Raw genomic sequence first — 24,424 nt, 5'->3', positions numbered from 1 at the left:
CAGTACTTAGTAACACCCCCTTTGGCAAGTATCACAGCTTGTAGACGCTTTCTGCAGACATCGAATAGTCATTCAATCCTTGGTTGATGGAATTTCGCCCATTCTTCCTTGCAAAAGGCTTCTAGTGCTGTGAGATTCTTGGGCCGCGTTGCTCTCTTGAAGTCTGGCCACAGATGTTCGATAATGTTTAGATCGGGGGACTGTCAGGTCCATGGGAAATCCTTCCGCTTGCGCCTCATGAGGTAGTCCATTGTGGATTCTGAGGTGTGCATAGGATCATTATCCTGTTGTAGAAGCCATCCTCTTTTCATCTTCAGTTTTGTTACAGACGGGGTGATGTTTGCTTCCAAATTTGCTGGATTTAATTAAATTCATTCTTCCCTCCACCAGTGAAATGTTTCCCGTGCCACTTGCCTACAACACAAGCCTAAAACATGATCGATCCAACCCCGTGCTCATGAAATTCTGCACCCTTTTTTCTCCAAACATATCTTTGCTCATTGAGACCAAAAAATCTACTTTAAATTCATCAGTCCACAGGACTTGTTTCCAAAATGCTTCAGGCTTGTTTAGGTGTTCCTTTGCAAACTTCCGACTCTGGATTTTGTGGTGAGGACGCAGGAAAAGTTTTCTTCTGATGACTCTTCCATTAAGGTCATATTTGTGCAGTTGTTGCTGCATAGTAGAACAGTGCACCACCACTCCAGAGTCTGCTAAATGCAGGAGGGGGCGGGACATTCTCCCACTTCCAGTCCGCCGCAATCGCTCCCCGGAGAGTGAGGTGCTGCTGCTCGCTTGCGAGGCGTTTCGAGTCGATAGGGTCATCAGACCGAAGGGGCTGTGGAAAGGAGAGGGAAAGTTGGAGACTTACCTCGCCTCCGTGGCTCTGATCCATGGGTGAGCGGAGACCCGGTAGGTGGAAGCTCCTTAGTCCCGGCACTGGTGGGTTTGTTCGTGCTCCTAGGCTCGGGGATACCATGGTCCTGAGGTCAAAGGAAGTGTGGAGTGAGAACGCGAAAATACTGGGTTAGGCCTTTAGGGGGAGCTCTTCGATGTTTTACTAAATAGAACAGTCAATGTAGTATAGAGTACAAACAAATCATCGTGAGTTAATCAGTGTGATGTCCTGGTGGAAGAAGCTGTCCCGGAGCCTGTTGGTCCTGGATTTTATGCTGTGGTACCACTTACCGGATGGTAGCAGCTGGAATAGATTGTGGCTGGGGTGACTAGGGTCCCCAATGAACCTTCTGGCCTTTTTTACACACCTGTCCTTGTAAATGTCCTGAATCATGGGAAGTTCACATCTACAGGTGCGCTGGGCTGTCCGCACCACTCTCTGCAGAGCACTGCGATTAACGAAAGTACAGTTCCCATACCAGGCAGTGATGCCGCCAGTCATGATGCTCTCAATTGTGCCCCTGCAGAAAATTCTTAGGATTTCTGGGCCATACCAAACTTCCTCAACAGTCTGAGGTGAAAGAGGCGCTGCTGTGCCTTTTTGACTTCAGAGCTGGCCTGTACAGGCCACGTGAGGTCCTCGAGAATGTGGATGCCAGGAATTTAAAGCTGTTTACCCTCTCAACCGCAGAACCATTGATCTCAATAGGGGTTAGCCCATCTCCATTCCTCCTGAAATCCACAACCATCTCCTTCGCTTATGCGACATTGAAGGAGAGGTTGTTTACTTGACACCAGAGAGATAACTTCTTCCCTGTAGGCCACTTCGTTGTTTTTTGATACTAGGCCAATAAATGAAGTGTCGTCGGCAAATTTAATTAACAGATTGGAGCTGTGGGTGGCGATACAGTCATGGGTATACAGGGAGTAAGGGAGGGCTCTCAGTACATGGCCCTGAGTGGAACCTGTGTTGAAAGTCAGAGGGGTGGAGGTGAGGGAGCCCACTCTTGCAACCTGCTGGCGATCTGAGAGGCAGGGGCAAGGACGAGATCTCTGAGCTTCCTGTCGAGCGTGGAGGGAATTATGGTGTTGAATACTGAACCGTAGTCCAAAACCAGCATTCCTACATAAGCATTCCCTTTCTCTAGATGTGTAAGGACGGTGTGTGGAGCAGTGGCTATTGCGCCGTCTGTGGATCGGTTGCGTCAGTAGGCAAATTATAAGGGGTTCAGCCCCCTCCTTCCGTGAAAGGGTTACATACACTAATGAGACAGGCCCGTGTCAGTCACCAAGTAATCTCAATGCCCCGCTGTGTCCCCACAACCTCGTGTCATTCCCCATACCCATCCCATTGCCCAACTCTCTGCCCACTGCACCGTGTCAGGGTCGAAATTAATCTCTGTACCCGCTCCCGTCCCCCAGCGCTGTGTCAGTTCCCGATGTAATTAACTGTGTAAGTGGAATTATGATGATATTAAGCTGGAACATCGAAGCATAAATCGGGAACGGATCAGACATAACTGTAGATTTACAAAGTAGCCGGGAGCAAACTGAAGAATGGAATTAGGATCACTAGAAACGTCTACAGAAGGTCCGCAATAACTTTAAGGAAAACACCAAGCCATCCTAGATGTATGTGGAAAAAAAGATGACTGGAATCAGTGTAGGAGCGGTCGGGGATAGAATATGAAACAATTCCCTGAGGTTAGGGGAAGAAGGGTAGGTCCTGAATGAAGACCTCGGTTCAGTATTCACCAGTCACAGGGACATTTGTGAGGAGAGCGTTAAACGTGTCGATGTGCGACAACATGTCGAGGTTAAGAGAGAGGATGTACTGAAACTTATGAAAACAAATACATAGGATAGAAAAAGTCCTCTTGTGTGGTCGGGAGAATCCCTGGGTGACTGCCGGAAGCGGTAAGCCCTGCTTCAGTGAGGGGCAAATTAATGGAGAAAGTTCTTAGAAACAGGATTTAGGAGAATTTGGAGAAGCAATGCCTGATTTGGGAGAATCAGTAAGGCTTTGTGAGGGGCAGATCATGTTTCACGAGCCTGCTTCAATTCTGTGAGGATGTGACGGTCATCATCGGTTAACCAGGTAAGACCTTTCAGAACGTTAGAAGTCTTGGTATCCTGGAAAAGTTGGCTTGTGGATTCAGGACTGACGCCCAAGAAGGCAGAAGATAGTTGTGGAAGGAGCGTTTTCTCCCTGGATGTTGGTGACAGGTGTCCTGCAGAGATCTGTTCGGAGTCCCCCGGATTTTTGTGCTTTAAAAATGATGTGAGTAAGGAAGTGGAACGGTGAGTTATTGTATTTCCAATGAAATATGAATAATACAGAAAGTAGTCACAGATTACAACAGGACAATGACAGGACGCAGAGCAGCGCTGAGAAGTTACAGATGGAGTTCAACCCGGAACATTACGGAGTGATTCACGTTCGAAGGATGAATTTGAAGGCAGAGGTGATACTTTCTCGAGTCAACCGAGGGCCGCACATTAGTACGTGTTTCAGAATGGAGTCAGAGTGGTGAGACATTCTCCAATAAGCCGAGGGCCGTTCATCGGTACGGGAACCACAATCGGCACGGAGCGGTGCACTGCAGGAGCAGGAAGAAGTGTGATTGACAGGTGAGCTTGAACACATCCGCTGTTCTGCACATACTCATAGAGACGCTCGAAAGGCAGTATACCTGACAGTAAATCAGGAGGAAAAAAGACAACTTCGTGGCAAATAATAGAACAGCCCGGGAACCTACGGATTGTTCACAGATTTCACTTGCTACTTTTGTTCGAAGACCGAATGGATGGAAAAATGGGGGTAGAATTGTGGCAGTTTTGAGAATATCTTTAAAGTTAAACGAACTGTACCGCACATTATGGGTATGAGGTGGTCAGGTCATTCACTGACAGAGGCCAAGATTGTGCCAAACGGCCATTGTGTGCGCTGGAGAACATTGTTCTTCAAACGGTCTGCAGCCCTCGCTAATTTCCCGAGGACACGTTCCCACCTTGACCACAGGGCTCTGGAATATCGCTGTTGATCTTTTAAAGTGTTTGCAGGAACATGTGCACTATATGTTACTGTAAGACATGTCAGCTGTCACTGTGATTTCCATCACTGAAAGCGCCCGGATTGACTGGAACAAACGAAAGAAAAACATGTTTCCGCAATGGGGGGTTCACGCGTCTGATTGCTGTATTTTCATTTTCCGTACTTCGATCGAAATTATTTTTGACAACTTCTCATAATTTCACCTCGCGAGGCTTTCTGAAGTGATACTGGTCTCTGCTTTTCTCGGTCCGAGTCTCTGTCAGTGCAGAGACCTTATAACAACGTGGCAGCTTATTTAAATGGTAGTCCCGTCTATTTTCGACACGTAGGTCTGTTCTTCTGTAAGTCAGTAAATGAGAACTCGTGCTTTATATCTCCTTGACTCCATTTGGTAAGGCATTTGATGCGGTTAACCATGGTAGGACCGTTCATAGCGTCAGAAGGCTTGTTATCCAGGGAGAGTTGGCTGGTGGATCAGGACTGACGCCCACTAAAGGCAGACTGTAGTTGTGGATGGAGGGTTTTCTCCCTGGATATCGGTGACCAGTGGTGTCCTGCACTGGTCAGTTTGAGACCCCCGGCTTTTTGTGATTTCTGAATGATTTGGATGAGGAGGTGGAAGGGTGGATTATTGTATTTACAATGATGTGGAGGTTGGTGAAATTATGAATAGTATAGAAAGTAGTCACAGATTACAACAGGACAGTGACAGGACGCAGAGCAGCGTTAAGAAGTTACAGATGGAGTTGAACCCGAAAGGTACGAAGTGATTCACTTTGGGAGAATGGATTTGAAGGCAGAGGTGATACTTTCTCGAGTCAACCGAGGGCCGCACATTAGTACGAGTTCCACAATGGAAACAAAGCGGTGAGACTCTCTCCACTAAGCCGAGGGCCGCTCATCGGTACGAGAACCACAATCGGCATGGATCGGTGCACTGCAGGAGCAGAAGGAAGTGTGATTGACAGGTGAGCTTGACCACATCCGTTGTTATGCACATACTCATAGTGACCATTGCTTAAGAAAACAGGTTGAGTGAACACGGCGTTTTCTCCTTGGAGCGACGGAGGATGAGAGGTGACCTGATAGAGGTGTACAGGTTGATGAGAGGCATTGATGTGGACAGTCAGAGGCTTTTTCCTAGAGAGGAAGTGGTTGCAACAAGAGGATACAGGATTCGGGTGCTTGGGAGTAGGTACAGATGAGAAGTCAGGAGTAAGTTTTCTACTCAGAGAGTGGTGAGTGTGTGAACGGTGGTGGAGGCGGATACAACTGGGTCTTTTAAGAGACTTTTGGATAGGTACATGGAGCTTGGAAAAATAGAGGGCTATGGCTAACCCTAGTAATTTCTAACGTAGGGACATGTTCGGCACAACTTTATGGGCCGAAGGGCCTATGTTGTGCTGTAGGTTTTCTATGTTTCTATGTTTGTATGAAAGACAATATACCGGAAAGCAAATGAGGAGAAAAACAGACAACTTCGTAGTAAATAATAGAACAGCCTGAAAACCTGCGGAATGTTCACAGATTTTACTTGTTACTTTTTTTTCAGACAGAGAATGGATAGCGAAATACTGGTACAATTGTAGCTGGTTTGAGAATATCTTTAAAGTTAAATCGACTGCATAGAAGGTCACGGGTGTGGGGTGGTCAAGTCAGTCACTGGCAGAGGTCAGGTTCCTGCCAGTCGGCCCATGTGTGCGCTGGAAAACATTGTTCTTCAAACTGTCCACAGCCCTCGCTAAACTCCAGAAGACACCTTCCCTTTTTGACCACAGGTCTCTGGAATATCGCTGTGGATCTTTTACAGTGTTTAGAGGAATATGTGCAGTGTATTTTATTGTACAATATGTCAGTTGTCACGGTGATATCCATCACTCACACGGCTCGGAATACTGGAGCGAATGAAAGAAAAGAATGAACGAATATTCCCCTTTAATAAAGAAGTGTTCTCCGTTCCCCTTGCCAAACAATCTCCTTTCCTCAATTTCAGAAGCGAATGTGCTCAAAATGTTACAAAATAAATCGACTTCAAGATGAATGTCTACTTTGAAAGCAACACAGATATTTTTTTTAAAAATCCTATTTAAATTGCTGAAGCCAGATATCATGGAAAATAACATGGAAAATTCAAATCATATTTTGTTTTAAAGTAAATAGATCGCAATATCCCCTGAGGAGTCAAATTAATGACACGGAACAGTGGTAAAAATAGTTTAATGTAAGTGTTTGTGCACTTGGTTGTCACTAATGTCCCTGACGTGATAACCACGCTAATTGCCTCAGTGGAATTGCTCTCACCTCAATAAAAGTCTGCAAATCCGATCACCAGTCAATCTGAGCAGCTGAACGTTGCTTCTGACAGAATATGGAATATCCGGCTATTTACTACATCGCGGCCATTTTCTATCCCACACTTGTAGCGGTTGGTGTCCCGGGTAAGATGCCGGAGATGGTTACTTTATGTATGGTGCCGTCGTTACTCTGCTGCGGTATCTGCACTGTTACTGAGCACAGATGCTACCGTCGGCTGAAACGTTTTCCGGAACGTAGAATTCCAGCTTCTCATTGTTTTATTTTCATTTTCGTACTTTGATCGAAGTGATTTTTCTTTCGTCAGTGACGTTCGTGCCGATATTGACAGTGTTTCATATTTTCACCTCGCTAGGCTTTCTGAAGTGATGCTCGTCTCTGCTTTTCTAGGTCCGAGTTTCTATCAGTGCAGACACTTCGAGCTTAAAACAATGTGGCAGCTTATTTAAATGACGGTCCAGTCTATTTTCGACACGCAGATCTGTTCTTACACAAGTCATTAAATGATAAATTGTGTTTTGTATCTTGTGATTCCACTTTGTCACCGCTGCAAACAATCGCTTCAACTGTTTTGCCCCTAATAATAGAAATGGTTTCGTTTACAATCTTCTGTTCACCGGCCCGTGAGTCGTGGAACTCGGATGCCTCGCTCTAAACTGTGGGTAGGTCGCCAATCCACTGACACTCACATCCGTCATTGTCCTCCAGCCGGAGTGCAGCGACCGAGACCGCACACACAGGATTCCCGCTTTCCTCTTCCAAACAGACCATACCCTCCATAGTATCGGTAGAATGGGGGCATTCTGGGAGCTGACCATATTACTATTTTGTTTCCAAATTTCTTGCAGTTAACTTAACGGCGATTGTGATCCTATCTCGGGGAAAATGCGGACTCTCCAAATGCATCACCCGTTACCTGGTTGGAATGGCAACAGCGGATCTGATGGTGGTTATCGTTGTTGCTTTAGTGGAACAGACCAACAATATCCACATTTATTCTAGATCCCTACTCATCACTCCTGTATGCGCTCTGACACTTGTATTTAAAGTTGCAACGACGGACTGTTCTGTTTGGTTCACGGTCAGTTTTACCTTCGATCGCTTCATCGCAATATGTTGCCGAAAACTGCGGGAGCGATACTGCACCGAGAGAACAGCAACGCTGGTTATCGTGACCGTGGTTATAGTGAGCTGCGGGAGATGTGTCCCGGTTTACTTTGCCGTTGAACCTTACGTCATCATTGACAACACGCCGTGGCGGTGCACCGTCACAAATGAATACACTACTTCACCCGTGTGGAGAGGATACGAATTACTGGACAGTATTTTAAATCCGTTGCTACCAATCGGCTTAATCCTGGTGTTTAACGGGTTAACCATAAGACATATCGTTGAGGCAAATAGAGTCCGCAGAAGGCTTCGGCACAGCAGCGACAATCAGAAAGATGCCGAGGTGGAAAACCGCAGAAAATCTATGATTTTGCTGTTTTCTATATCAGCTAATTTCATATTATTTTGGTTGCCCTATGTAGCCCATTTCCTGAAATGGCAATTGGAAAACTATTTTTACGTGAACAGATATTTGAGTTCCCCGGTATACATCCTACAGCAATTTGGGTTCATGTTGCAAGTCCTCAGCATGTGTACCAATACTTGTATCTATACCCTGACACAGAGGAAATTCAGAGAAGAGCTGAGGAATGGAATGAAGTATGTGTTTACATTAAATGGCCATCTGTGTAGATAACGCCCGCGTCAAATGACAATTCAGCAGAGTTTTCAAATAAAGTCGTTTTACAATGAACAGGTTTGGCAAATAAGTCGCAAATTCAAACAATCATATACTTGGTCATCCGGAAATTGCTGAATTGGCGGAAGATTGCTGATTTCATACAGTTCAGGTAGGTAGCAATACAAACGTTCAATGCTGCTGGCGTGAGTGTTACAATGGTTGAAGTATGTTCCAAACTATCACAGACACTCGACTGTCACAAGGACAGGGATAGCTTCAGGGTTTTCCGGGTTTTAGATGTTGTAGAATGGAAAGGGTCGGGTAACAGAGTGTAAAGGGAGTGCGATGCCAAACCAGGGATAGTATCGCAGCTGCAGAAAGGGAGGACAACGTGGTGCGTTCGTTTGTTAATAGATGGCGAGACTAACACATCACCCCATTTGGAGTATTCTGTACGGCCTCCAACCAGATTAACATAAAAGAAACTGCAACGAGAACACTGAGGAAAGATCGGGAGCGGAACGTGGACATATGCCATGTTATTGGAACGTAAAATTAAAACCTACCTAATATTCTTTGGCACATTCCCAGTGTAAAAGGTTCAGGTATGGCATGATTTCTCAGTTGTGTCCAGGAAAGATTCATGTCACTATAAGAAGAAAGGTGGACACGCGAACAGTTGATTCCGGATCTAATATTAAGAAAGGAAACGGGTCAGGTGACAGATCTCTCCGCGAGTCAGCATTTCAGAAGATAGGGAGAACTCCCCTACATTTAGCTTGAACCTGTGTCGGACCAGGAGCAGGGAAGTATTTAATTGGTGGTCTGCGAATGGTGGCGCTACCTGGCAGGAATTTGGGAACGTACAGTGGGAAATTATGTACTCAGGGAAATGCGCAACAGATATGTGGGTATTGTTTAGGGAGCACTGACATGGGGTTCAGTAAGGGTTTGTCTCATTGACGCAGGACAAGGGTGATAGCCTAAGGTAAACCTAGGTGACAAGAAATATGGACGAATCAAGAAGAAGAAAAAGGATAGTTTAGGTTTAGGAAGAAAGGTTCGGGTAGGGTTATGGCGAGTCACAATGCAGACAGCAAAGAATTTAACAATGGACTTAGAAAAGGTATAAGGGGAGCTGTGAATGCCTTAGCGAGTTGCACTGAAGTAAGGGAAGAGCAGGAGGATGACTAGATCAAGTGTGGGCAGATCAGAGGAAAATTGTGTTTGGAGTCAAGGAAGCGGTGAATGGTCCTTACTGAATACATTGATGAATATGAACACAGAGTCAAACGGCTAGAACATACCGACGCTAAGAAAGAGGATGCGCCGGAAACTTGGAAAACATTATGATAGATGATTCCACGGTGCCGGAAGGGATATAGTCCAGGTCATTTTGGAAAGCGAGCGAAGATATTGCTGTACTTTTGGACGGGATATTTGTGTCTTCGCTGGACATGGAAGTAGAACAAGAAGACTGGGGAGGGGGTCGGTGGGTGGCAAATGTTATTCCTTTGTAGACCAAAGATAATAGGGAGACTCTTTCGAATTACAGACCAGCGAGTATTATGTCAGTAGTGGGTCGAAATTTCGGTACACTTTACAACTATATTTGGACCTCGCACTTATAGAGGGAAATAACCGATTTAATCTGACCACCCAGCAGCAGCTGGATAATTAATGGAATTAGGGCTGACGATGTAAGCAAATCGTTCAGCTCATGATTACACCGCCACGTTATCTAAACTGACCTGCCATTTACATATTACAGGGCAGATGCTACAATGACTTCAAAACAATCTTTTCCAATGAGACCTGCAACCTCAAACCAGCATTTCAAAGTTTTCAGCAGCAGCTTTTGCTGCTCATTAAAAGAACCAGCCTTCCAAAATGCCAATTACAATTTCCCAGTTCAAGTACACACCATTTTATCCAAATGACAATTTACTTTTGAATCGTGATTTTATCGTGTCGGGTGTAGAAGCGGTCGAATTTCGATCCCTTTAACCCTGAATCCACTTGGCCGGTGTGGAATCCGTGTCCCCATCAGAAATCCATAAGAAATGAACCTACATAACTACACAAACTGAAAACTCGGCGAAAGCAAACCAAACATCCGGGCTTAGACTTCTCTTCCTGCAAAACCATCGCAGGCAATTGGAGAATACAGAATAAACAATTTCCAAAGCAAAAGGCCTCAGCACGTATTCTAAAGAACTTAGGAGGTTGAGATGTGGAGACCTGAGTCTCATATACATTAACACTTCATAGAATTTCGGAAAGATATGCAGACTCCGAATTTTGCATCAGTTCCTGGAAAACACTTCTCGCAAGGAGACACAAATGTTCTGCCTCATGTATAGTGAAAAAGAAGATTAATTCAATCTTCCATCCCACACAAACTACAGAAACACATGACTACCATGAAGTTATTCATGGCCGTAATCTTTCTATTTCTCTTTCAATTGAACTCAATTATGTCCATACCTCGTGCTATATTTTAAATCCGCAATGTATTCATATTTTCAAAATATCGCAGAAAATGACATGCCCTTATTTGTTCAATAGTTAACAAACATCTGTAATTGCAATCATGCAACATTTAGTAAAGACTTTCGACTCCAAGACAAGGAGACGCAGAAAGTAATATATCGTCCAGGAGTTAATATTCAACACAATAAAAATATGGCGTCTCCACAACTCCAAGCATCCAACGGCTTCCGAGGTTTCCCATCTCCAATTTCTGACCAAGGACAGGATTCGGATTAAAGGAACCCTTTGTTGTGTAGTATCAGGGCTAATGATCCCCTGTACCACCGATGAAGCAACAGATTTGACCACTGTCACACCCACCTCCAGCCCGGAACTATTGTCTTTACCGCCTAACTGAAGGAGTGAGGGCATATTCCTGTGGTGTGATACTCCCCTTATCATCTCACATTTGTGCTTCCATCTCCTCATGCTGTAACTATCCATTTCACTCAGTCTCCACGCTTCAGTGTGAGCAAGGAAAGAGGGATCGAACAGTATCAACGACTTTTTAGATTGGTCGGTGCTGTGAGACACTGAGGTTCTAACCCAGACATACAGTTAGACAGCAATAGGAAACCACTGCCCAGAAACAGGGTCTTCAGCCCGTCAGGTCAGGGAGGAATTATTTACACAACCTACTCCCATCGACCCGGACCCGGACCGTGGACATCCTTATCCCTCTCATCCGTGTACTTCTCCAATCATCTCTTACACGTTGAAATCGGAATCTCAATTACCATTTGTGTTGTCAGCACTGTCTGGGTGAAGAAGTTTCCCCTCATGTTTCCCTTAAACATTTCACATTTCACCCTTCACCCAATATCTCCAGTTGTATTCCCGCCCAACATCAGTGGAGAAAGCCTGCTTGCATTTACACTCTCCATCCGCCTGATATTGTTGTACACCTCTATCAAATCTTCCCTCAGATTTCTAGCCCCTCGGTAATCTTTCCTTTTAATTAAAAACATTCAGTCCCGGCAATAGCTGTGTAATTCTTTTCCTGCATTCTTTCAGTCTTATTTGCATCTTTCCTGCAGATAGTTGAGCCCAACCGCGCACAATATTTCAAATTGGGCCCCAATAAAGCCTGACACCACAGCAACGTAACATCCCAACTCCTGTACTCAGTACTTTGATCTAGGAAGGCCAATGTGCGAAAAGTTGTTTTTACGACCCTGTCTAACTGTGCGGCAACTTTCATTGAATTACGGACCTACATTCCCAGATTCGTTTGTTCTATCGTACTTCTCGGTGCCCTATTTCTCATTGTGTCAGACCAACCCTGGCTGGTCCTCCCAAAGTGCAACATCTAACACTTGTCTGCGTTAAACCAGATCCGCTTTTTTTCAGCCCATTGTTCCAGCTGGTCCAGATCCCTTTTCCGGTACCATGTTCTGGGACTCTTCCTCGCTGTCAACTACACAGGTAATGCTGCTGTCATCGGCAGTTTGCTGATCCAGTTAACGACATCATTATCCAGATCGTTAATATAGATGACAAACAACAAACAACGATGACAGCAACGATCCGTGCGGCACTCCACTCGTCACAGGTCCCCAATCAGAGAGACAACCATTTTTACCACACTCTAGTTTCCCCAACGTAGCCAATGGTGACAGCAATTTAATAGTTCATCATGAAAGCCAAGCGACTGAACCTTCTCGAACATCCTCCCCTAGGGAACTTTGAGAAATTCCTTGCTGAAGTCCCTGTTAGACGGCATCCACTGCCTTGCCTTCAACACTATTCCTGGTAACTACCTCGTAAAGCACTGTAAGATTGGTTAGATATGACCAACTACGCACTGGCCCATACTGACTATCGCTAATGTTCCTGTTTGTCCAGATACTTCCCTTCATACCCCATGACCGGCGTAGACTAAACACCGAGGGCAATTCATCATTACATATTACTTGGCGAGTCCCTTCCAAGCAAAGCTATCGAGATCATCCAGCGGTCGGTACTGATATTTATGGCCTATTGTTTTTTAAAATTTCTCCTGCGCTTTATTATCCGACGCATTGAGAGTAGTCTGGAAAAGCAAGGCGTCATGGCTTTTAATAATCAATCGACTTACATTTAAAGAATCAGAACCAGATTTAATATCACAGACATACGTCGCGAAATTGTTAACTTTACGCTAGCAGTACAATGAAATACAGGATAAATAAATATAGAGAAAACAAAACTGAGATACAGGTGGCAGCGGGGAAACACTGATCCTGAATCGCTGAGCCTGAGCTTTCAGGCTTCTGTATCTCCTTCCCGATGGTAACACTGTGTAGAGGGCGCGTCCTGTTAGTGGGCAATGTTAATGATGGACGTCACTTTGACAAGGATCATCCCTTGTAACAATGATCAATGAGATACAGAGAATCTGTATTTACCAACAAATATCTTTTATTATTTCTACTAAAAGCACGTAGATTTACACACTATCGTCCAGTGTGCACCCAACTGGAAACCCTGACTCTCCATGAACAGTCAATGAAGAGAAAAGTTATTATCCGGGAAAAGAGTCTACGCTGGCAAGACATTCCATAGAAACATAGAAAACATAGAAAATCTACAGCACAATACAGGGCCTTCGACCCACAAAGTTGTGCCGAATATGTCCCTACCTTTGAAATGACTAGGCTTACCTATAGCCCTCAATTTTTCTAACCTCCATGTACCTATCCAAAAGTCGACAAAGAATCATCTGTTGTGCAGTTCAAGGAGCAAACCCTCTCCCGAATTCGGCTTCCAAGTTGTTACCCAATAGCACCAATTAAATACAGTCTGCATCTATCCCGGTGTAGTTATCGGACATTTCGAATAGTTGACCCGCGAAGAGATCTATTACCTGATCCTTCTCATTTTCTGGTGCAGGATCCAGGAGGGCCTGTTCTCCATTCCGCCTGCCCGATAATGGTGCCAGGACTCATTTCTGGACGCAACTGTGAAATTCAGTCATATCTAAACACTTTAATGCGAGGAAGTGCCGATTAATTTTATTGAAGCTGCCTGTGACAACAGCTTGTTAATATGGCACCTGTCCAAAACGTATCTCCGCATCTCCGCGCTGTTTCTGTATCTGTGTGTGTGTACACACACCACCTACACACACACCACACACACACACCACCTACACACACACACACCACACCACACACACACACACACACACACACACACACACACACACACACACACACACACACACAGACACACACACACACACACACACACACACACACACACACACACACACACACACACACACACAGACACACACACACACACACACACACACACACACACACACACACACACACACACACACACAGATATATATTTTATTTTATTTATTTATATATATTTAATTTTTGGTGATGCGGTGCGAGTCTGTGGTCTGTACAGAATGCTCACAAACTAGTGATTGCTCCCTTTCTGCTCTGAGATCTACTCCCAGTCTATCAATAGACAGTCACTCCACGGTTCCTTCCCTTTCGGATTCTGCGTGCTATCATACTCTCCCCGTCTTTCAATGGGACTCCCTTTACTGTCTGTTATCGGATTCCATTTTGAAATATATGAACCCGGGAAAGTCCAGCAGCCATTCCTGCCCTTGCGGTCTGGCATAATCTCTCAGTTGTGTGCTGGAAGGATTCATGTCAATATAAAAAGAAAGACAATCTAGCGAACAGTCCAGACCGGATCTAATATTAGAAAAGGGACGGGTCAGGTGACAGATCTCTCCACAGGTCACATTTTTAGAACGACAGGGCAAAGCTCCCCTCCATTTATCGTACACGGGGTTATGACCAGGGAGCATGAGATGTATTGAACTGGAGATCTGCGATCTGTGGTGCTAACTGGCCAGAACATGGAATGGTAAATAAGGAAATAATGTACTGAAGGAAATGCACAACAGATATGTGGAGATTATTCACAAAACACTTACATGGGTTCAGTATAGGCTTGTCTCATTGAGGCAAAGGATGATAGCGTAATGTAACCCTTGCTGACAAGAAATATGGAACAGCTCGTCAAGAGGAAGAAAGGAAGATAGTTAAGGTTTAGGATCAGATAGGGTTATGGCGAGTCACAATGTAGACAGAACATAATTTAACAATGGACTTCAAAGTTAGAAGCGGAGTAAAGATGCACTAAGATAAGTGAAGAACAGGAGGAGACCTGATAGAGTGTAGGCAGATCAGAGGTAAAAGAGGAAAACTTGTGTCTGGAGTCCAAGGAGGCGCTGAAGCTCCTCACTGAATACATTGATCAATGTGAACACAGCGTCAAAAGACAGATATGCTCGAACATGCCGACGCTGAAAAGAGGATGCGATAGAAACTTGGAAAACATGATAGATGATTCCCCGATACCGGAAGGGATATACTCCAGGTGATAGATGATTCCCCGATACCGGAAGGGATATACTCCAGGTAATAGATGATTCCCCGATACCGGAAGGGATATACCCCAGGTGATAGATCATTCCCCGATACGGGAAGGGATATACTCCAGGTAATAGATGATTCCCCGATACCGGAAGGGATATACTCCAGGTGATAGATGATTCCCAGATACCGGAAGGGATATACTCCAGGTGACAGATGATTCCCCGATACCGGAAGGGATATACTCCAGGTAATTTTGGAAGGCGAGCTCAGATATTGTTGTGCTTTTGGGCAAGATATTTGTGTCTTCGCCGGCCATGGAAGTAGAACTAGAAAATTGGAGGGTGGAAAATGTTATTCATTTGTTGACGAAAAATAATAGGGTTACTTCTTGGAATTATTGACCAGGGAATCTTACATCAGTAGTGTGTAAACTACTGGAGGGTATTATTGAAGATGGAATTTATGAGTATTTAGAGAAACGTAGTCTGGTTAAAGACAGACACCATGGCATGTTGTCCTTTATGAGTCAGATTGAATTATTTGAAAAAGTGAAAATAAAACAAATAGAAGAATCAGAACAGTCGATGTGGGGGCATTAATTACGGTCAAGTATTTGATCAGCTCCCCAAAGTGGACTCATTCAGAAATTCGGGAAGCATGGGATCGAGGGAAACCTGGCTGCGTTGATTCAGAATTGGCTTCCTAACAGAAGGCAGATGATGTCGTAGACAGAGTGAATTCTGGATGGAAGACAGCGGGCAGCCGTGTTCCGCATGCAGAGTCGAAATTTCGGTACACTTTATAACTTTATTTCGAGTTTGCAGTTAAACTGCTGAAATAGGGCTGAGGGAAATAGTCGATTTAATCTGAACACAGAGCAGCAGCTGTATAATTTATGGAGTTAAGACTGACGGCATAAGCAAATCGCTGAGCGATTGACTGCACCGCCACTTGTCTAAACTGACCTGTCAATTACATATTACAGGGCAAATGCTACATTGAATTCAAAGCACTACAACTTAAAACCAGCATTTCGAAGTGTTCAGCAGCAGCTATTGCTGCTCATTAAAATAACCAGCCTTCCAAAATGCCAATTCCAAATTCCCAATTGAAGTACACATCATTTTATCATAATGCCAATTTACTTCTGAATCGTGGTTTTATCGCATCCAGTGCAGACACGCTCATATTTCGATCTATTTAACCCTGAATCCACAAGGCCGGTGTGGAATCCGTGTCTCCATCTGAAATCAATAATAAATGAAACACACAGAACTACACAAACTAAAAACGCCGCGAAGGCAAAGCAAGTACCCGGTCTCACACTTGTCTTCCTTGAAAACCATCGCAGACTGTTGGAGAATACAGAATAAACAATTTCCAAAGCTTCCATCTCCTCATGCTGTAACCATCCATTAACTCAGTCTCCATGCTTCAATGTGTGCAAGGACAGAGGGATCGAACAGTATCAACGACTTTCTAGATTGGTCGGTGCTGTGAGACACTGAAGTTCTAACCCAGACATACAGTCAGACAGCCATAGGAAACCACTGCACAGAAACAGGGTCTCCAGCCCGTCAGATCCGGGAGGAATTGTTTAAACTGCCTACTGCCAACGACCTCACCCGGACCGCGGCCATCCATATCCCTCTCATCCGTGGACTTCTCCAATCATCTCCTAAACGTTGACATCGGAATCTCAATTATCATTTGTGTTGGCAACACTCTGACCACCCTCTGAGTGAAGAGGTTTTCACTCATGTTTCCCTTAAACATTTCACATTTCACCCTTCACCCATGATTTCCAGTTGTATACTCGCCCAACATCAGTGGATAAAACCCGCTTGCATTTACACTCTCTATACGCCTCATAATGTTGTATACCTCTATCAAATCTCCCCTCTGTCTTCTACCCGCTCGGGAATAAAATGCTGACATATGTAATCTTTCCTTTTAATTAAAAACATTCAGTCCGTCACGGCACTAGCCGTGTAATTTTTTTTCTGCATTATTTTAACTTTATTTTCATTTTTCGCGCACACAGTATTCCAAATTAGGCCCCGATAAAGCCTTAAACAACAGCAAGGTAATGTCACAACTCCTGCACTCAGTACTTTGGTCTATGAAAGCCAATGTGCGAAAATCTTTTTTTTTATGACCCTGTCTTAGTCTGGTGTAACTTTCATTGAATTATGGACCTGCATTCCCAGATGTGTTTGTTCTATCGTACTCCTCAGTGCCCTATTTCTCATTGTGTCAGACCAACCCTGTCTGGTCGGCCAAAGTGCAAGATCTAACTCTTGTCTGTGTTAAATGCGATCTGACATTTTCCAACCCATTTTTCCAGCTGGTCCAGATTCCGTTTCATGCTTCGGTACTCTTCCTCGCTGTCGACTACACCCGCAATGTTGCTGTCATCGGCAAATTTGCTGATCTTGTTAACGACATTATCATCCAGATAGTTGATATAGATTACAAATAACAACGGGCACTAGAACGATCCCTGGGGCACTCCACTCATCACAGGTCCGCAGTCAGAGAGACAACCATCCATTACCACACTCTAGCTTCCCCAACGTATCCAATGGCGAATCCAATTTGCTACCTCATCGTAAAAGCCAAACGACTGAACCTTCTCGAACATCCTCCCATACGGAACCTTGAGAAATTCCTTGCTGAAGTCCCTGTTAGACGGCATCCACTGCCTTGCCTTCCACACCATTCCTGGTAACTACCTCTTAAAGCTCTGTGAGATTGGTTAGACATGACCTACTACGCACGGGCCCATTCTGACTATCGCTAATGTTCTTGTTTGTCCAGTTACTTCCCTTCATACTCCATGACCAGCGTAGTCTGAACAACAAGGACAATTCATCATTACATAATACTGGGCGAGTCCCTTCCAAGCAAAGCTATCGAGATCATCCAGCGGTCGGCACTGATATTTATGGCCTAATATTTTTTTAATTCTCCTGCACTTTATTATCCGACGCATTGAGAGTAGTCTGGAAGAGCTAGGCGTTGTAGCTTTAAATAATTAATCGATTTACTTAACTATAGCAAGATATGGTACGCTCGGTCGAACACAGAACATAGAATATTACAGCACAGTACACAAGGTTCTGATAGGCTTTCAACTAATGTAAGTTCGATCTAACACATCCCCCCTACATCTCCATCAGAATCAAAGGTTTCAAAGGTACATTTAAAGAATCAGAACAGATTTAATATCACAGACATACGTCGTGAAATTGTTAATTTTACGGTAGCAGTACAATGAAATACAGGATAAATAAATATAGAGAAAACAAAACTGAGATACAGGTGGCAGCGGGGAAACACTGATCCTGAATCGCTGAGCCTGAGCTTTCAGGCTTCTGTATCTCCTTCCCGATGGTAACACTGTGTAGAGGGCACGTCCTGTTAGTGGACAATGTTAATGATGGGCGCCACTGTGACAAGAATCATCCCTTGTAACAATGATCAATGAGATACAGAGAATCTGTATTTACCAACAAGTATTTTTTATTATTTCTACTAAAACCACGTAGATTTACACACTGTCGCTGACAGCAACATTGCGGGTGCAGTCGACAGTGATGATGGGTACCGGAGCATGAAACGGAATCTAGACCAGCTGGAAAATGGGTTCAAAACACTTGTCTTAACAAGTGGCTACTCTTCTGAGCATGGTCTCAGGTTTATTGCCTTGATTAGATTGTCCCAGAGTCAAGAATCAGTTCAGAATCCACGCCCTTCACATAACAATTGGCGATTTGTTTGAGAATGGACTCAGGAGAAGCTTCCTGTGTCCACATTCAGTTCCTCTGATTAAATTATTCCAGTGCCAGAATCAGTTCATAGCCCACAAAATAGGGGAGAACAGAGAGAACTGGTTTGTCTGCTTCCCTGTCCTTGATCAGTCTGTAGTTTCTTTTGGCCAACAATGTTTAATGAGCCATGCAATTTGACACGACGGTATCTTTCTCGGGTCGGCTGTCGTCTGTATTCACCAGGGTGGATGATGGAGGTTTTGCGGAGATGCCGAGTGCTTTAGGGTCGAAGGGGTTTACAGAAATGCGGTGTGATGTAGGGGTTGGAACGGTTTTGTTACGTACCCCGTAACGGGTTAAAAGAACCAGCATAAATGGAACACACCTGGAGTCTGGTATTGTTACAAATAAAACACTGTTCAGTAGTATCTACGTAATCTCGTAATATAAAACCTGATAAATCAAACAGGTTAGCAGAGTTTATGCAAATATAAGTGTGTAAATATAAAACCCCAAACTTCTTCAGCTTAGGTGGTCAATGATACCGTCTTACGATGGTATAGAAATGACGTCAGTTCAGTTTGTGATATTAAGTTGAGTAGAATTGAGGAGAGAGAGTGAGAGAGAGAGGTGATTTGTTTTCCAAGTAAGCTGATGTCGTCGATCTTTCCGTTGCCTTCCGAAGTCGTGTTAAAGTTTTGTGATCACACAAAAGAGTACCGCCTTCACGCAGTAAAGCTATCAAAGGTTAAACACACCGATAACATTCCACCGGTCACCCCTTTCCCACACTGCGATCAAAACCCATCCTTCCGTGGGCACTGAAAGCTCATCCAGTGTCTATTTCTTCTGTATTTCTGTCCGTGCCTTCTGTGTGTCTCTGTGTCTGTCTGAAAAGCCAGCTGACCGTGTATATATCCCAAACATGCTGAACGCCAGCTGTCCATTATATAGCCACGCCCTTCCGTAACCATGGCGACTCACGAGCTGCTCGGTGCTCTCTCTCTCTCTCTGAATCGGTGTACACCAACTCTCTCTCTTTTTAAAGGCACAGTCCATTTTGAATACACCTTAGCATCTCGTCACAGTTTTTACAGATAGTGAGGTGTGTCAGCACACTTCTCCACCAATGTGGAAATGCAGTTTACTTGTAGTACCAAACTGGCATTCCTGTCTGTAACAAAATGAAACCCGTCTTGTGTCGGAGTGTTTTGCTAATAATGTTCGTACAACATTATGCTGAGTGATCCTGAGTACCTGACTGCAGACCGCAGTCCCTACACATTGTTGGCAGAATATGGCATTAAAGGCAAAACTTTTGACAGTGCGGAGGATCAGAGGGATCTTGGGGTCCGAGTCCCCAGAACACACAAATCTGCTACACAGGTTGACTCTGTGGTTAAGATGGCATATAGTGCATTGGCCTTCACCAATTGTGGGATTGAGTTTAAGAGCTGAGAGGCAATTTTGCAGCTATATAGGACCCGGGTCGGATCCCACTTGGAGTACTGTGCTCAGTTATAATTGCCTCACTACAGGAAGGACATGGAAACCATAGAAAGGGTGCAGAGGAGATTTACATGGATGTTGTCTGAATTGGGGAGCATGCCTTATGAAAATAGGTTGAGTGACCTCGGCCTTCTGCTCCTTGGAGCGATGGAGGATGAGAGGTCGCCTGATAGAGGTGTACAAGATAATGAGAGGCATTGATCGTGTGGACAGTCAGAGGCTTTCCCCAGGGCTGAAATAGCTAGCATGAGAGGGCATAGTTTAAGGTGCTTGGAAGTAAGTACAGAGCAGATGTCAGGGATACGTTTTTTTTTTACACAGAGAGAGGTGAGTGCGTGGAATGGGCTGCCGGCGGCGGTGGTGGAGGCTGAAACGATACGGTCTGTTAAGAGACTCCTGGCTGGTTACATGGAGCTTAGGAAAAGAGGGCTATGGGTAAAGCCTAGGTAGGTCTAAGGTAGGGACATGTTCGGCACAGCTCTGTGGGCCGAGGGGCCCATATTATGCTGTAGGTTTTCTATGTTTCTACTCAGACGAAGGCCACTGGGTTTGTCCAACCTTCCTTTAATTTGCTCTTACTAATCAATCCCAAATGCCGATTAGCCACTAGTTGATTGGTCACCGATTGCTCTATTGCAGTGCCGTGAGCTGCCCCTCGGACAAAGAGACTTGTTGAAGTCCCCTCCTCTCCAGATTTCCGATGTCCAGGTTGGCCACTAGTCAAAGCTACCGGACTTACCTCTCAGTGATGACCGTGTCAATACCAGCAACATGACACTGGCAACCGAGTACATTGTCTTAGACAAGACACCTGCCAAATCTAATGCCACTCCCCTTCGCACTACATATGGACAGCCATCTATGTATGCATATTGATCTGTTGTCCCCACATGTTCATTGATCTCTTTCCCTCTCTGCAATGTGAATACTCCAGTTAAAGCCATCTCCTGCGTGTGTGTTTTTATTTGATATGTAGTTACACAGACACAATGCAGGCTGACATTTGACTACAGAAGTGATGACCATAAGTTTCTCTATTCCTCCAACCCTGAGACAATTTTAGATCTATATTCTTTGTTGTCCTCACAGTTCCAGTCCAAGAAACACATTTATCTCTTTCATATTTTGCAAGGGACATGTAAGAAACGGCAAGAAGAAAATACACAGATATAACTGTAACAAAAAAATTTATTGGTGGCTTATTATACAAATGCCCCAAGTGAACATGCTGTACCTATCTGCACGCAATGCAACAAGGACTGCTCACTTGGAATAACTTTACAATTGACTTAAATTGTGGTGCTCCTGACAATATTGTAATGTCATTATGGGTGCAGTAAGAATTAGGCTGAGTGATGACACCTGACAGCTTTACAAACATTTGTAGAATGTAGAAAGACACTAACCCTATGAATTAATGTATCCTCCAATATAATTTAGGAATTGAGCTTCTTACATTGCATAAACAACTGATTAACACATGTTTAAAAACTGCCTTGCATTCCAACAGTTGCTACATTCTCTCATGACTCATGCGGTCCTTTTCGTGGATGCAGACTTCTGGGCAGCATGAGCACATTTCAGATTGGCACCATGCACCGCATCCCACATCAGTAGCAGTTCGAAAGGCCGAAAACGGTGCACTAGCAGCAACTCACGGTAATAGCAAGGATTGAAAGAGTCATCTTGGGTTGAAGGAACCCTGACTCCAGCTGTCCTGAATCCGCTATGGGAGTGTGGGGCTAGTCCAGCCTTGGCCAGACACATCCCCAAAAATACATCATCAATGGGGAATAGTTCAAGGTCTTGGGCTATGTGGTAAATGATATGAGCTGTATACACAGACATAAGTATGCCCCCTCCACCAACATATGGTGGGTACGACTTGATAGTGGTCACTATTTCTGGCACATAATACTTGCTCCACGTCTGGCGAATGGGCCCAACCCCATAAATGAGATGGCCCACAAACAGGTGTTGGTGAACCTTCATGCCTAGCAAGTAATCAACCATGTTATCTGTGTTGGCAAAAACATCATCATCTCCATTGAAGATGAATTTAGCACTGGGGCAAAATGCACTGACCCACTGCAGCAACTTGTATTGTTTGAGGGTGAGGTTGAAAAAGGTATCCAAGAAATCCCACTGTAGGACATCTCTGTGTTCTCTGTTTTCCATTGCTAACAGCTGATTCAATTTCCTTCTTTCTTTTTCGTCAGGAGAGACACCAGAGATAAAGACTCTCTTAATTAGGACCCCATTGAATTCGCGTTCTTTGCCCCAGGTCTTCCTTACCATTTCCCGCCGATCCTGGTTGAAAGGGTCAGATTTGATTACCAGGAGCAGGAAGACATTCTGAGATCCTTCTCGACCACCGCATTTGTCTGGGACATTTTGAATCATGTCAAATTCTCGACAGTGTTTATACATCAAGAAGTTTTTTATGTGCTCTTTCTCTTGATGAAATGAGGACAGGTACAGCAATGTCCTGTTCGCGTGGCACTTTGGCTTGAGCACTGATTTAGTTGCATCAGCAGTAACAACCTTGGGCAGATCTTTGCGATGAACAGTTTCTGCAACATCATCAGTCTCTCGACGTTGGTCATTATCCCAGAACACGAAGAACAATCCCAGAGCAATCAGAACACCCAGCACTACTTTCTCATAGAATCGCCGATGTCTTCTCATCTTTCACCTGAAGTAGAGAAAAATATGGATTAATTCAAAGAAAACTTTACATTTACATGATGCTTGTGAAGAATGAGAAGTTTAAGCTGTAATTAGGTTCACTAATGCTTTGTAATATTGACCTCAAAATGGTGGTGAGGTAAGGAATAGGGAAGGCCCTACAGAAAGTTTAATTGACCTGAAGCATTCCATCCCAGCAGAAAAACAAATCTACCTATAGGATACCATCTTTGTCATTAAACTGAAAATCGCATAGTTTCTTTCTGGACATTAAATATATATGATTCCAAAGGCTTTATTCCACCTCTCTTCACAGCTCTCATCACTCCTCTCGGGGCTTAAACTGAGCTGAGCCAGACATAGAGCAATATAGCACAATGCAGGCATTTTGGCCCATGATGTTGCACCAAACTTTTAATCTGCTCCAAGATCAATTTATCCCTACTCTCTCAAATAGCTCTCCATTCTTCTTTCATCCATGTGTCTATCTAAAAGCCTCTTAAATCTCACTGATGCATCTACCCTTATCACGACCCAGGCTGTGCATTCTATACACCCACCATTTTCTTTTTAAAAAAATACTACTTCTGACAATCCCCTAAAACTTTCTCTAATCACCTTAACATTATGCCCCAATCATATTAGTCATTTCTGACCTGGGAAAATGTTGCTGGCTGTCCACGCTATCTATGCCTCTTATCAGCTTATACGCCTCTATCAAATCACATTTCCTCCCACTTTGCTCGAAAGAGGATGGCCTCAGCTCGCTCAACATTCAGTTTGAGTTCACAGGTTATTGATACTATGGAATCTATTATTGACCATTGATTAGTAACTGAATATACGGCAGTGCAGGGAAAGTAACGTGTTAGTACAGCTGCTGAAAGTATCTGATTTTCACGGCATTTCAACCTGGTCTATATATGCCTACAATAGGAGAAACAAAGAGACGTATACTCAAGGACTTTGGCTTCCTGCTTCTATTTTAACCAGATAAGTGTATTCAAAGTTAAATTAGCAGTGGCCCACCCACGCTGCCATCCATTGGTCAAGCCACTTTATGGAAGACTGCAACTAAAGCATAACTAGTCCCAAAGGCAAGGCTGATTCCACCCAGACATTCAGTCGTTAGCAATTGTGACAAGACAGCGAAGCCATCGCAGGCCCGTATCTATTGAAGGAAAACGGCACCAGCATCAACTATGGCAGGAAGTTACGCTTCATGAAGAGCAGTGAACCTTGGACTCCAGGAGCCCAGAGAAAGCACAGATAACTGATAGCAGAACAGGGCAGATAGTTAGCATGATCCACAATGTGTATGAGTAAAACCTTGGATGCCAGGAGCCCTGAAAAGACGCCAGTGACTGATAGCAGAACGATGTGTACAAGTAAAACTATTTGCACTGGGATGCAACTTGTGTCACTTTAGAATTATGGAATCCTAGAGTAATGCGATCTAAACAGGCCCTTCGGCTCAACTGGTCCATACCAACCACAGCATCCTCCCTGCTAGTCCCAGTTGTCTAGTTTGGCC

The 24,424-nt window shown here is 44.3% G+C and overlaps 1 protein-coding gene and 1 pseudogene across 1 annotated transcript in view; one reads left to right on the top strand and one right to left on the bottom strand.

The window, feature by feature from the left end:
- LOC140723491 (uncharacterized) overlaps positions 1–24,424 on the top strand; it is a 321,144-nt gene that overhangs the window by 210,697 nt on the left and 86,023 nt on the right. The window lies entirely within an intron of this gene.
- Positions 21,733–22,890, bottom strand: LOC140723469 (N-acetyllactosaminide beta-1,3-N-acetylglucosaminyltransferase 3 pseudogene; annotated as a pseudogene).

The sequence above is a fragment of the Hemitrygon akajei genome, unplaced genomic scaffold (assembly GCF_048418815.1).
Source record: "Hemitrygon akajei unplaced genomic scaffold, sHemAka1.3 Scf000115, whole genome shotgun sequence".
In the NCBI taxonomy this organism is placed as follows: domain Eukaryota; kingdom Metazoa; phylum Chordata; class Chondrichthyes; order Myliobatiformes; family Dasyatidae; genus Hemitrygon; species Hemitrygon akajei.
The sequence above is the reverse complement of the archived record's forward strand: the minus strand, read 5'-3'. Positions and strand labels throughout refer to the sequence as shown.